The sequence below is a fragment of the Pseudorca crassidens genome, chromosome 11 (genome assembly GCF_039906515.1).
Source record: "Pseudorca crassidens isolate mPseCra1 chromosome 11, mPseCra1.hap1, whole genome shotgun sequence".
Classification (NCBI taxonomy): domain Eukaryota; kingdom Metazoa; phylum Chordata; class Mammalia; order Artiodactyla; family Delphinidae; genus Pseudorca; species Pseudorca crassidens.
In genome coordinates this window covers 28,517,570-28,532,220 of record NC_090306.1, presented here as the reverse complement: position 1 = coordinate 28,532,220, position 14,651 = coordinate 28,517,570, and the positions used below count along the sequence as shown (strand labels likewise).

Genomic DNA, 14,651 nt, shown 5'->3' with positions numbered 1-14,651 from the left:
GAAAAACAAAAACAAAAACAAAAGCAACTCACCGTTATCTTTATGTTCTTTCAGAAACCCATTAACAGCACACTGGAATTTAAAACTAGTGTCGTCATCTGGCCTGATGCCCAATTGTACAAATTTTTAAATAAGGAATAGTTTCTGGTAAGTCCTATAAGGCAAAACCATGAAAATATGTATTATTTCCTTTGTAGGGAAAGAATAAAAAATTAATTAGAGAAGGCAGAATATAAACCAGGAGAGTACATTAAACTTTGTATGTCAGTTATTCTGATGAGAGCCATTTTTTCCAAAGCTGCTTTAACCAGTAATTATCACTTGATTTTCATTAAAACTGCAGAATGGACAGTTACCAGGCATGCAAAAGGAAAAGCAAATCTATGTGAATGAATGCACATGTAACTCAAAATGATATAAACAGTTCTACCTACATTTATGTTCTATCTTACATTTCAAGGGCCATAAAGCGGCTGTGATTTAAGGAGAGGAGTAGAATAGAGTCAGAAGAACTTGGATTCGAATTAGGAAATAGAGGCAATTTCAGGCATTGTTGAGAACTGGTATTCTTGGGGTGGGAGAAAGTAGACTATCCATAGAAGACAGAAAAGGATAAGTGAAAATTCTCTAGTTCTGAATTTAAATGGAAAGTAGCAGTAGGAACCTATGACGTATTTTTAAAATATTAAAAACAAACATACATAGTTCCTAGCTCTGACCACTGAAAAAGTCTAGAAACAACTGATGTCATGTCAAAAGGACTCAGGAGTCACTGAGAAGCTCCAACTGGCCAAAGATAGGGCCTCAGTTAGAATAATAACTGTAACGGAGTCCACGGTGATAGGAATAAATAAAATTTTACAAAACTGGTCACCACTGGAGGATATCTGTGAATCAACTCATTATTTTGAAAACTGTTAAATAAAAGAAGAGAATCATGCCTCTACAACTGGGCAACCAAACAGTTGATGAGGGGAATCTTCTCCTCGTACAAATATACCCAGCTAATAAGTGAAAAAAAGAACAACAGAATTCACCATTCTTTGGAGCCTCAACTGAATTAATGGATGTAGGTATGAATCATCAGTGACTGCTAATACCACAGAAAGAGACAATTATATATGTCTCCATGGAAGAACACATCATCACCTATGAAACTGTCTTGCCAAAACAAACCATGCAAGCTTCATTCTGATCAACTACCAATTTACAGGAAATAAAAGGATTGAAGAATATGTTGCCAACACATGGAATGTAATCATCGACATCTAGATGGGACAAATTACCTGGTTTCTTTAAAAACAAAATTCAAGGAGGAAAAAAAAAGTGAGAGAGACATGGAGGGAGAACCTATAGATTAAACAAGACTTCAGAGACCTAACAATCCATGGCAAAGTGTGGACCTTATTTGGATCTAATTCAAAATTCTTATAAACAATTTTTTATGACGTTTAGGAGAGAACTGCAAATTTGAGCACTCACTGGGTATTTAATATTAAAAAATGATATTAAGGAATAAAAGTCCTATATTTTAAATGCACGTACCAAAAACGTACAGGTGTAATTACATGTTGTCTCGGAGCTGCTTCAAGATAATATGGAATGGGGTGAAACAGGTGGGGGTATAGATAAAACATGACAGCCATCAGTTGGTAAATAAGAAAGCTGGAGGAGTTCATGGGTATACAAGGAACACTCACAGTATTTTTATACTTTTGTATATGCTTAAAATTTGTGATAATTGTTTAAAAACAAGACGACACTGTAGAAAACAGTCTGGCACTTTCTCAAAGGTTAAGCGTAGAGCTACCGTATGATCCAACAACTATGCTACTACCTACACTGCACATCTAACAGAACTGAAAGCAGGGATTTGAACAAACATTCGTACACCAATGATCATAGCAGCATGATTCACAATACCTACAAGGTGGAAAAAAACCAAGTGTCAATCAACCGTTGAATAACAAACTATGGTCTATATACACACAATGGGATTTTCTAAGCCAAAAAAGAAATGGCATTTCGTTACATGCTACAACATGGATGAACCTTGAAAACACGATGTTTAGTGCAATAAGCCAGACACAGAAGGACAAATACTGCAGATTCCACTTACACGAGGTACCTATAGTTTCTGACAGCACTAAGAACATTTCCGTTATCGTGCAAAGTTCTATTGACCAGAGCTGACCCATAACATTTTTATTTAATTTTACATTTATTCCTCTTTGCTAAGCAAATCCTCTCTCTTACTAAAAAACAATATTAGCAAGATGGCTAGATATAAGCTCAAGATGCAAAAATCTATTGGATTTCTATAATCCAGGAACAAAGGGAGAGCTTAAAAATTATTTAAAATGGAAAAAAAAATACCTAGGAATAAATCTAAATAAAAATGTGCAAGACATTTATGGAGAAAATAAAACCTTATTGAAAGATATTAAAGAAGTCTTATATAAATGGAGAGATACATCTTGTTTATGGATAGAAAAGACTCATCATAATGATGTAAATTTTCCCCAACTTAATTTATATAGTCAATACAATTACAATAAAAATACTTAATAGAGGTTTTGCAGGGTTGCCAATTCTGCAATTTATTTGAGTGGTCAAGAACAGCTCAGACACACCTAAAAAATCCATTCATTCCAAAATGGTGCCGGAAAACTTAATTATTCATAAGAAAACAAAGAAATTGGGTAATACAGACAAGTCGATTGCAAGTGCATTAATGGCTCAAATATAAAACAAAGATACACTAGAACTTTCAGTAGAAAATATACTATATCTGGGTAGCATTAAACTAGGGAAGGACATTTTAAGTAGAACAAAAAGACACTAAGCTAAAAGATAAATTTGATTTCATTAAAATTGAGAGCTGCTATTTATCACAAGACAACATAAAAAAAGTGAGAAGGCATGAAATAACTTATTTGTGTCATATATAGCTGACCAAGGATTATTTGCTTGTATTTAAAGAACAATAGAAATAAGTAAGAAAAAGATAAACAGTAGAAAAATGGACAAAAGATATTCTCTGAACTTTCACAGAATAGGAAACATAGGCAACTATTAAACAAATGAAAGGATTCTCAACCTATCGGTAATTAGGGAAATACAAATTAAAATTGTTATGGACTGAATTGTGTTCCCTAAAATTCGTAGGTTGATGCCCCATCTCCCAATGTGGCTGTTTGGAGACAGGGACTTTGAAAACATAAATATGGTTAAATGAGGTCATAATGGTGGGGCCCTAACTGATATGACTGGTGTCCTTGTAAGAAGAGGAAGAGATACGAGGGAAGTACACACACAGAGAAAAGGCCATGTGAGGACATAGCAAGAAAGCAGTGGTCACCTGCAAGTCAAGGAAAGAGGCCTCAGGAGGACCCCAAACTGCCAACATCTTGATCCCGGACTTCCAGCCTCCAGAACTGTGAGAAGATAAATCTCTTGTTTTTTAAGCCACTGAATCTGACGTATTTTGCTAGGACAACCTGAGCAGACTAATAACAGGGAACAAAAGACTAGACTGGCCATTCTAACTGGTGAAGCTATAGAGCAAAAGGACTGAAAATTGATTCCATAACTTTGGAAAACATTATTTTTTAAAGCTGACTATTTGAATTCCCTACAACCCAGCAATTCTACTCTTAGTATGTCTACTCTTTTACTTATGTTAAATCTTGCACATGTGTACCAGAACACATTAAAATAAATGTTCATGGAAGTACTGTCCATAATAGGCCCAAAACAACCCAAATATCATTAATAGAATAATAAACACATTTTCTTGTATTTATACAATAAAATATTATACAGTAGTACAAATGAATGAACACTAGTTAAAGCAAAGTGGATGAATCTTAGAAGCATAATGTTGAGTAAAAAAAGCAAGCACAGAAGACTAAAGTATGATATCAATTTTATAAATCTCAATAATAAGCAAAATCAGATAAAAATTATGTGGATGTTGAACATAAAGCCAAGATCAGAGTGATTTCTTTGGTGAAAGCAGGAAGGTGGGATCAGGGTAGAGAACAGAGAAGACTCAGCAGTTTTGATTCTAGTTCTTAGTTTTGGTGGTGTGTTTGCAGGAGTTTTTATTATTTCTCATAACTTACATACAATTAAATATATTCTTTTTTATATTATCTAATAATATTTGAAAAATCAAAATCCATTATATGCCAAAGATAACCCCTAGACATTAATTATAGAGAGTCCACTTTGAAACAACATACATAGTTACTCATAAATCTTCTGTAGTTTAAAGCTTTTAGCTATGAAATTCTTCCCCTTTCACATGAGGACTTTATGTTCCATAATGAAGGAAAATTGTTCCTACTTTGGGACAATTTGCCGTCTTTATTTAAGTGATACTAGTCCTTTGGCTGCCTAGAAATTTTAAAAACAACTGATAACTACATCTACTGCCTGCAGGAGAATAAAGGAAAAGGAGCATAGGAGGCAATCTCATACATTATTGATAAACACATACAAAGACAATATTGGTACAAAGCTATTTCTCCATATAGCAACTCTGAACTTTAATAATATATATATATATATCAATCAAACATTAATAAAAGAATAAAATTATCCAATATGAGTACATTTGCTCTTGTTTTGCAATTAGTTCCAGGATTCTATTTTAGATTACTACTTCATATCTGCGAGAGTCGGGTGTGTGTTTGGTTTTGTGGAAGCTGCATTGTGCTAAATTTTACATTTCTTTCTTGAATTAAATGGCTTTTGTTATCCCTTGGGAATACTGAAGACAGCAACAGCAGATTACTACCTACCAGTGGAAAAGTATAAATAGCAATTTTAGCCGCTAGTGATTCTGAAATTGCCCTTAACTTTGTCCTTATAAAAATGCTCCAAGAATTACGTTTTGCAAATCCACAGATTTACTATCCATATTCAAGTCATTTATGTGGAGAAAGAATGTAGCCAGCCTTATCGGTAACACAGGATGTTATAGCCATCAAGCCGTCAGCCACTGAAGCCACACCCAAAGCCGCACCCTGAGGGGATTCAGGATGGAGAAAACAGGATACTGGCCCTAGATAATTAAAGTGCAAATCAAGGGACTGATTTCCATGAGACCAGATTCTTGCATCTCACCATATATACAAAAGTGCTAAATTTATTAACTTAAGATGTCTAGTTTCTTTAATTAACAGTAATCTTTTGATGTTCCAACTACCTGTTTTTTTTTTTTTTTGCAAGAACCCCTAAATACCCTGTGCCCTCCCTTACCTCTTCAGAACAGTCCCTCAGAGCTATCTGAGAGGCTGTCTCCTGACTTAAGTCCTCAGTATGTCCTCCACATAAAACATAATTCTCAACTTCTAGGTTGTGCATTGTTATTCAGTCAACATTTAATTGTATGGCTCATGTAGGTACTATGCCTAAATGTAATGGGATGAGCTGTAAATTATTAAAACTAGATAAATTCTGTCAGCTCTACCACTAGCTGAGATCCAGGCTTTCACCTCTGGATACTTCTGTCATAGACCTTGGCAGATATGGGGTCTGTGTTGGTCTTAAAATTATTCTTAGAATTATGGGGACTCATTCGTTCTTTCAACAAATTTTATTGCTTATACTCTATGTGTCAGTTACAGTGCTGGGTCTTGAAATACAGAAGTCAACACACGAAAATACAAGGATAAAACACATTTTCTACCATATTAACTTTTTTCATTCATTAATTCATCCCTAAGTCATTCAACACGCATCTTCTTATTGAATACTGATGAGGGGTCAAATGCTATGCTAAACACTCAGTATATAACTGCAAACGAGATGGATAGGCCCTGATTTGGATGTCACTACTATCTTTTGTCCTGCCATATAATGGGTCAGCTTCATTATTCCCTTTACCCTAAGTTTTTATCACAAATTGCTAATGAAAATAAAGCTGTCAGTGGAGTTTCAACATGCACAGGTAAATGAGAACACAGAACTCCCCTTTCGCATGCCCCATTCTCCTCCTTCTAACTCCCTATGTGAACTCACTTTGTGCCAAGACCAAGAAGCTGTGCCCCAATAAGAACCAAGCTGATTTCCTCACACTGACTGGGGCTATTGCTCACTTAGAAGACTTGATGCTTAATTTTGATAAGCAACTAGAAGACCATGGAGACAACCTATAAAAATGATTTGTCTTGGGAGAAAATACTAAAGAGGGTTAATGTGCTGTTCCACATGTCTAACCTCCTGGGATTAAACCACAGGCACCAAGATCACCAAGTGTACTTGGCAACAATGAGCTAAAAATAAAAAAAAAAAGCATCATACTGTTATTGTATTAATTTCCCCCCAAGGCACTCTCTGATAAACACCACAACCTCTAAGGGAATTGAGAACAGCTTCCTTGTGGGGTAGGTTATATAATATATATGCATCTTTTTCCAAGCAGTTATATCATATCCAGCTATCAGCACACCTTACTTAAGGTGATCGTAATGTATGAGATTAAATGTTCCTACCTGATTGGAAACCTTCTTGTCCTCAATTCATTGGCTGTACTGGATTTGTTTTTCTTGGGTCAGACCTTCAGACTTCTACCAGAAATCGTTCCTTTGGGGAAACCAGGCCTTCCCAGAAACTCAAGAGACTGAAATGGAGACAGCAAGAGAGAAGGAAATTATTTGGACATATAGACCTCAATTGTTTGGTTTTAAGTAAACGTCCAAGCAAACATCTTCTAAATGGTATAATAACTTTAGGGAAGTTCACGGTTTATAAGTTTGTGTGCTCATGAACTGAACATATTATGATAAGAGTGCAGGTTGCATTTTGTGTCTTCAACTCAAGCAAAGACTTCAAAAAAGGCCCAGTTATCCTTTGTTCATCAAGACACAAAGAGAGGGCAAGAAGGGCAAGTTTCGAAGTCTTTTTCTTTACAATTTACTTCCTTTCTTCAGTCTTCAACAAGATCATCAGGAAATTAACTTTACTAAAGTTAATTATTCATAAAATAAACATAGGAACCTGCAGAAGACTATTTCACAGAGACCTGTAATGTACAATATCCATTGCATACATGCACCATGAGCTTGTCTTTTCTAGCACTGGCATACACAAAACTCTGTGTGTGTGTGTGTGTGCGTGTGCGTGTGCACGCGCACATGTGTCTTTTTTTGTGATGGAGCCATAGGGAGAAAATAAATCTATTGGCTGCAATTCAGTGATGTAGAAAGATTTAAGGGTAAAGGGGAAGGTTACATCAAGTGAAACAATAAAGTCATGAGGTTGTGGTTCCATAATAATAACAATAGCAGTCTTCTGTAACCAAGGGAGCAGGCTCCTCAAATTATAGTCACACCTGTAAGACCATCTGCCCATAAATTTCACACTATCATTAATGGAAAACAAATGGCACTGTCTCTCCTTCCCTTTACCCATTGGCCATCCTCATATAAACTCTTTTTCTCTTCAAGGTCATGCTCTTTCCTATCTGTTTAAAAATATTAGGATTTAGGAGGAGTGATACATAATGTGCCGTGCCTCGGTACTTGTACCAGTGACGGCTCTGTAAGGAGCACTGGGTTGTTAGGAGGCTATCAATTGAATTCCCCTAGAAGCAGAACTTGAGGCAATAATTTGAATGCAAACTGCTCATCTGGGAGGTGCTTCCAGAAAACTCAGAAGTGGAGTGGAAATTGAGAATGGAGGCATGGAAGGAAGCCAACAGAGGTGCATTACCGAATAAATTACTCCTGCAGGGAACTGCTGCCAGTACTTCAGGGGAGTTCTGTGAAACTCTACAGAACATGTCTCAGAGTTATCCCAAGAATCGGTGAGAAACTTGAAGTACTTATGTTCCAGTCCCCTCTGTCCTTGGTTGAAAGCTACACCCAGATACTCCTGTACACTTCTGGCCTGCCCTAAGGTGGATAATTGCAGGTGGCAGCATGATTCTATCAGCATATACTGGAATGATGAGTGCTGGGGAGATATGAGTGGAGCATCGAAACCATCTAATACAGTCGGGACAGGAGATATTAATTATTGGCTTGAAAGTCCAAATGGATAACCTTAAATTCCTGGGTTTATGGTTTTACTTTGAGGTATTTAAGCATGATGTATGAGTAAAAATTTCCTCTGTTAAATCAAGTTTAAGGTCCTGACTCCCTAATCTTCTGGAAAACTGTGGTATCTTTTAACAGATTTTGGAAAAGTAACATGATTAAGATTTCAAATTGACCATTCATTCATTCACTCATTCAACAAACATTTATTGAACACCTAAAGTATGTCAATGGGTTAAACTAGGCACCAGTGTTACTGTTACTAAAATCATTATAGTGCCACCTAGAATTCAATGTACTGTGACACTCAAATAAGAAGATCCATAGTTACCGTAAAAGATATTACAGAGTGCTATAGGAAGACACGGTAAGACCTTAATTCATGCTGTGGACAGTAGTATATGGGCGATATCAGTAGGGCTTCCTGTAGAAGGCAATTGAAATGGATATGTAACATGAAGGAAGGGTGAAGTTTTGAGGAAAAGAGAAGATAAATTCATGGTTGCCAGAAAATGAATGGTTAAGGATCAGTCCAGAAAGGAGTTCCATTCATAATCAGTATAAGAAATGCTCACTGGGGCTTCCCTGGTGGCACAGTGTTTGAGAGTCCGCCTGCCGATGCAGGGGACATGGGTTCGTGTCCTGGTCCGGGAAGATCCCACATGCCGCGGAGCGGCTAGGCCCCGTGAGCCATGGACACTGAGCCTGCGCTCTGCAACGGGAGAGGCCACAACAGTGAGAGGCCCGCGTACCGCAAAAAAAAAAAAAAAAAAAAAAGAGAAATGCTCGCTGGAGTGTAAGAAAAGAAGACAATGGAGAGGGTGGTAGAAGCCAGATCATGCATGGTCCATGTATGTATAGTAAGTGCTACGGTCTAGTCTTTGTGTTCCCCTCCAAATTCATACATTGAAATCTTAATTTCCGTAGCTGATAGTATTAGTAGGTGGGGCCTTTGGGAAATCATTATGGTATTAGTGCTCTTATAAAAGAGACCCCACAGAGCTCCCTAAGCTCTTCTGCCATGTGAGGATACAATGAGAAGTCTGTGATTCAGAAGAGGGCCCTCATCTGACCATACTGGCACCCTATTCTTGAACTTGCAGCCTCCGGAACCGTGAGAAAAAAAATTCCTGGTGTTTATGAGCCACCCAACCTGCCGTATAAACTTACAGCAGCCCAAAACGACAAAGAGAGTTTGGATGTGAGATTTTACTCCAAGAAAGATGGGAATCCATTGAAGGATTTTACCTGGTAACTTAGAAGAGAGAAAAGTTTCATAACACAATCAGGTATTTTTATAAGAAAAATTTGTTTCTTTTTCAGAAAGATCACTCTGGAAATACTGTGACTAGATTTTTGGGGAAGTGTGATGGCAGGCCCGGATATAGAAACATGAGTTAGTAGTCCATTAATATAAGTCAAACAAGAAAGTGGATATAAAAAGTGTGAATTTGTGGCTGAGAGTTCTTTTCTTTTAGTACTTGAAAAATGTTATGTCAATGCTTCTGACTCCATAGTTTTAGACAAGAAATATGCTGTCATTGGAATTGGTTTCTCAATAAGTGATGCATTGTTTCTGCCTGTCCACTTTCAAGATTTTTTTTGTCTCTACTTTTCAGAAGTTTAATTATGACGCGTCTTGACAAGGATACCTTTGTGTTTTTCCTCTTTGGGTTTGCTCAGATTCTTGAATTTGTGCTTATGTCTTCTAAAAAATTGGGAACTTTTTAGTCATTATTTTTTTGAATACTTTGTCAGTCCCACTTGCTCTCTTTTTTTATTCTGGAACTTTGATGATATGAATGTTAGTGCTTTTGTTACTGTTTACAGGTTCTTGAGATCCTGTTCTTTCTCCCATCTCTACCGCTCAGTCTATTTTTCTCTGTACATTTGGTACGTTGTATTGATCTCTTCTAAGTTCATGATTCTATGCTTTGTAATCTCCACTCTACTCTTGAGCAAAGTTTTTTGATTGTTGTATTTTTCAGTTCTACTGTTCTCATTTGTTTTTATTCTTATAACTTCTAGTTCTTTGTTTACATTTTCTGTTTCCCATTTCTGTCAAGGAACACATAATTGCTAATTGAAGCATTTATGTGACAGCTTATTTAAAATCCTTGTCTGATAATTTCAATAGATGTTTTCTCTCAGTGCTGGTGTAGGTTTATTGTCTTTTCTCATTTATTCTGTGATTTCCTGGTTCTTGGTGCCATGAGTATTTTTCAATTGTATTCTAAACATTGTGAGTTATTACATGACTCTGTATCCCATTTAATTTTATTATTACTTTTTAGGAGGAAGTCATCCTATTGGAGGTGTAGTATGAGGACTGGGGGGTTACGTACAGATTTCCATTGGGCCCTACTGTCAATACCCCAGCAAAAGTGGGCACTTACATTGTCTCACTGCAGACAGATCAAGTAGAAGTTCAGCTATCCTATTGGCCCTTCTGACACCTTCCCCCCAAAAGTGGGAACATTAATATCATTGTGTTGCCTTTTAGTAGGAGTGCAAGTTCATCTCCCCAGTAGATTTCTTGACACCAGGGCAGGGGAGAAGTGAAGTGTTTGCTGTCCTTCCTCCCACTTCATTCCTTCTTGTTGATGCCGGGTGTGGGTAGAGGGTCAGCTACCTGCTGGCCCCACTGACACCAGGGTAAGAGGAAGAGAACTGCCAACTAGCCCTGCTGGTGCCATCTCGTTCTGTCTTACTGCCTCAGGACGGTTATGGGGATTCAGCACCCCATTGGGTCTCACTGGCACCATGTGTTGGGGGTTAGTGGGGTGCCTACTCCCTCCAACCTGTAACATCCTATTCTTATTGATGTCAGGGAGAGACGGAGGCTAGGTCCCACCACTGGACCCCACGACTGTGTGAGGGCAGCCCAGTGTTAACTAGCCTGTCAGGCACCACCTTTGAAAGTCTCTTTGCTAATGCAAAGGGGTGGAGGCTCAGCTCACCACTGCACCACACTGAAACAGCCCTGGTGGCGAATCAGAGCGCTGCCTCTTCTGGACGGCAGGAGTGGGGTGGTGTGGAAGATCAAATCCTAGCTTGGCCCAACTGAAACCACAGGACACAGGGGATGGGTGCAATATTCCACTGGCACTTGGCTCGAGTACTGTGCATATTATTGTCCAAATGGTTTTCTGTCTTTGGCAACCCCTTTCCTCATACCTTGGCTAGGGGGAACGGGGGTTTTGTGTTTTCTTTTTTGAAGCTTTTTTGTCTGTTGTTCTGTTGGTGGTTATTGATTGGGGGTTCCTGTAATACCCTCTCCAGGATGTATGGGAAGCAACAGGAAACACAGGGGACTCACCACCATGTTATTCCTCAAGTCCCAAAGTCCCTAGTTAAGCCTGCCTTCTCATTTCCACCTTTCAGTGTCTTCCTATGTTTGTTTGTTGTTATGTTCAGGGCTTTAGTTTTAAGTGGAAGAACCTGGGAGAAACGGGCTACTTCATCTTCTTGGAAGATGGTCTGGAGGCCTGGAGGCCTACGGTCTGGAGGCCTATGGATGTTACAAAGTACTGCTGACTGTAAATTAAAATTTGATGATATACACCTTGCCCTTTAAGAATTATTCTGCTAGATGATGTGGCTTCCCAAAGTAGTTACAATTCGATTTTCATACTTCTAAAAGTCAAGTGTTTGGCTGGAGTTGAAATTTAAAGATAAGCAAGAGATGAGGCTAAGATGATCTATGTGGTAACAGATTAAAGTTGGAAACATCAATATACATTCATGTTTAGCTTAATATTGCTTCATATTACCTTAATACACATGGTTATGTAGAGAGATACTTATAGATATGTGCATATACATGGGTAATGTACACACATATTATCTCTTTGCTCTGTCAGCTGAGAAGACCTAGAAGCAATGACATCTGGGCAGCAATTAGCACACCCCACACCCAGATCCTGCTGTCTAATACTGTTCTCCACTAAAAAGACCTAGTTATCCTTGAAGAAATAGCTGATTCTAGGACTGGGGCAGTAAATATACAAGATTTACATACAAGACCATCTTATAGTGTCAGAAAGTAAGGAAGTTCCAAAAAAATATATAGGATGGGGATACCTCAGAGTGGCACACGAGCCACTGAACTGAAAAGAGTTCACAAGGGTCAGGACTAGAGCAATTTGAGGAACAAAGTAACTAACGTAGAATTAGATTATAACCCAAAGTATAAAATAAAAATCCATGAGTTCTTCTGATATAAATAAATAATTGGATACATAAATAAATGCGGGAGAATAGATAAATCCCCAGTGCAAAAGAATTCCAAATAGTTTATGTAGTACTCCATCTTAAGCATAACTCTCTATTCCTTAGTTGTGGGCTGAGCATATTGACTTCCTTCCAAAAAGTACAATATGGAGAAGGGAAAACAGTAATTTTACAATGGAGAAACCTGAAAAACACTACCTCAGTCTGGTGATCAAGGTCGACCTCAGTACACTTGATGTGATCTGACAAAATAACCCTTCTACTCTTGTGGTCTTCCTCCCCAAAACACATAATCCCAATATTCATGAAAAATGCATCAAACAAATTCTAGTAGTGGGCATCCTACACAAACCTAACTACTCAAAATTGCCAAGGTCATGCAAGGAAAATATGAGAAGCTATCAAACCCAAGAGGAGCCTAAGGAAACATGGCAACTAAATGTAATGTGATGCTTGGGATGAAATCCTGGAATAGAAAAAGGACATTAGGTAAAAACTAAGGAACTGGACTAATGTATGGACTATAGTAAACAATAATGTATCAATATTTGTTCACTGATTGTAACAATGTAACATACTAATATAAGTTGATCATCATAGAGGGAAATGGGTATAGTGTATATGGAAACACTTTATACTATCTCCTCAATTTTTCTGTAAAATTAAAACACTTCTAAAAAATAAAGTCTATAAAAACGTTGTGTTTTCTTGTTTTATGATTATGTGCCTGTATTTCCTAATAAATATGTAAATTTGCTTTGCCTTCCTTGATACTGATATTAAAGAAAATACTAAGTAACTCTGAAAGAATTTGTAACTCCAATTTAACAAGCAATAATTCTTGGTATTAACTTTTTAGGAGAACCCACTGAATAAATCAAAGCAAATTGTCTTTAAATGCTGAATTGCTTTCCAGTGTTTAATCTTTTATATGATTAATGCATACCACAAGCATGGTTCTGTTTCAAAGGGCAGAAAACATTGATTGTAGGCCATGTCTAAAATACAGTGAAACATTAATGTATGATGCTATAACAACTTTAATGTATTTTATGTTTTCAAAATGATGAATTGTTATTTCACTCAATAAAGTATTCACTTTTATACATTTCCTACCCACCTCTTCCCAGAACACCCACAAGGAAATGATACTATCATCTGATATTAGGTTCATCAATTTAAATTGGAGTTTTTGGTAGCTGTGGTTGCCAACGGTACTGGAATGTGCGATACTTTTACAAATCCTCTCCATGGCAAAATCTGATCTTCACAAAGTAAATCACAGTAGGTGCCTAAAGCCAAATGACATATAGCTTTGTAGCTAGATTACCATGCATTTTACTTAGAGGCACGATAGAATGTAGAAAAGGCCATTTCTCCTTCTGTCTTTTTCTGCTCAAAGGTCACTCACCATCTCAAAAGTTTTCCATAAATTTAGACTATATAATGTCACTTAATGTGAATGTAGCTCAACATTCTGTTTTAGTACAGCTAATCTCACAGTATTTTATTGGTCCTAAATATGTAAATCATTAGCAAATTTTTGTACTTAACTTTTCTTTTTTTGATATGGACCACTTTTTAAAGTCTTTATTGAATTTGTTACAATACTGCTTCTGTTTTATGTTTTGGTTTTTTGGCTGTGAGGCATGTGGGACCATAGCTCCCCGACTAGGGATTGAACCCACACCCCCCGCACTGGAAGGTGAAGTCTTAACCACTGGATCACCAGGGAAGTCCCTGTACTTAACTTTTCAAAATAATTAAAATAAGCTATTCAACACATTTTTCCTTTAAAAAAAAAAAAAAGGCAATTCTTCTTAGGCTGGCCCTGGGCACATACATGACTTTGCCATTTTTTCCATGGATTATTTTCTTATCTGTTGTACTGTGTCACATTTGTTCTACCTTCTCAAAAAGAAGCATTTAAAAATTCATCTACGCGTTCATGCATTCATACCTTTATGAAATAAATCTATTGAACACCTACATACGGCACAGAAAAAGAGGCAGAAAACTAATCTGGGTTGCACAGAAAGTAATGAACTCAGTTAAAATTTTTGGTGAAAACAGGTTTACTCAATCTACTGGAAATTACATTTCATTATGGGGACTCACAGACTCAAGGAAAACCAAGACCTAAATAATAATAAAGTAATAAAAGTACTAGCCATTTACTGAGTGCCTGCTTTTACCTGACTCTGAAACTCTAAAATCATTACGGATGTTTTGAGGATTGTCTGATATAATTGTAATTTCTATTTTACAGATGAAAATAACAAGGTTCAGAGACATTAGGTTACTTGCCTAAAGTGAAGTGGCCCAGAAACTACAGAACTGGAAATTGAACCTTAGATTTCATAATGCCAA

The 14,651-nt window shown here is 37.2% G+C and overlaps 1 long non-coding RNA gene across 1 annotated transcript in view; it reads right to left on the bottom strand.

Annotated features, from left to right (window-relative positions):
* LOC137201781 (uncharacterized) overlaps nucleotides 1-14,651 on the bottom strand; it is a 42,932-nt gene that overhangs the window by 19,755 nt on the left and 8,526 nt on the right. Inside the window, exons 2-4 of the long non-coding RNA XR_010932319.1 lie at nucleotides 6,504-6,631; nucleotides 3,362-3,437; nucleotides 33-154 (exon numbers count right to left, since the gene is read on the bottom strand). This is a non-coding gene — a long non-coding RNA (uncharacterized lncRNA). The remainder of the gene's footprint in view (nucleotides 1-32; nucleotides 155-3,361; nucleotides 3,438-6,503; nucleotides 6,632-14,651) is intronic.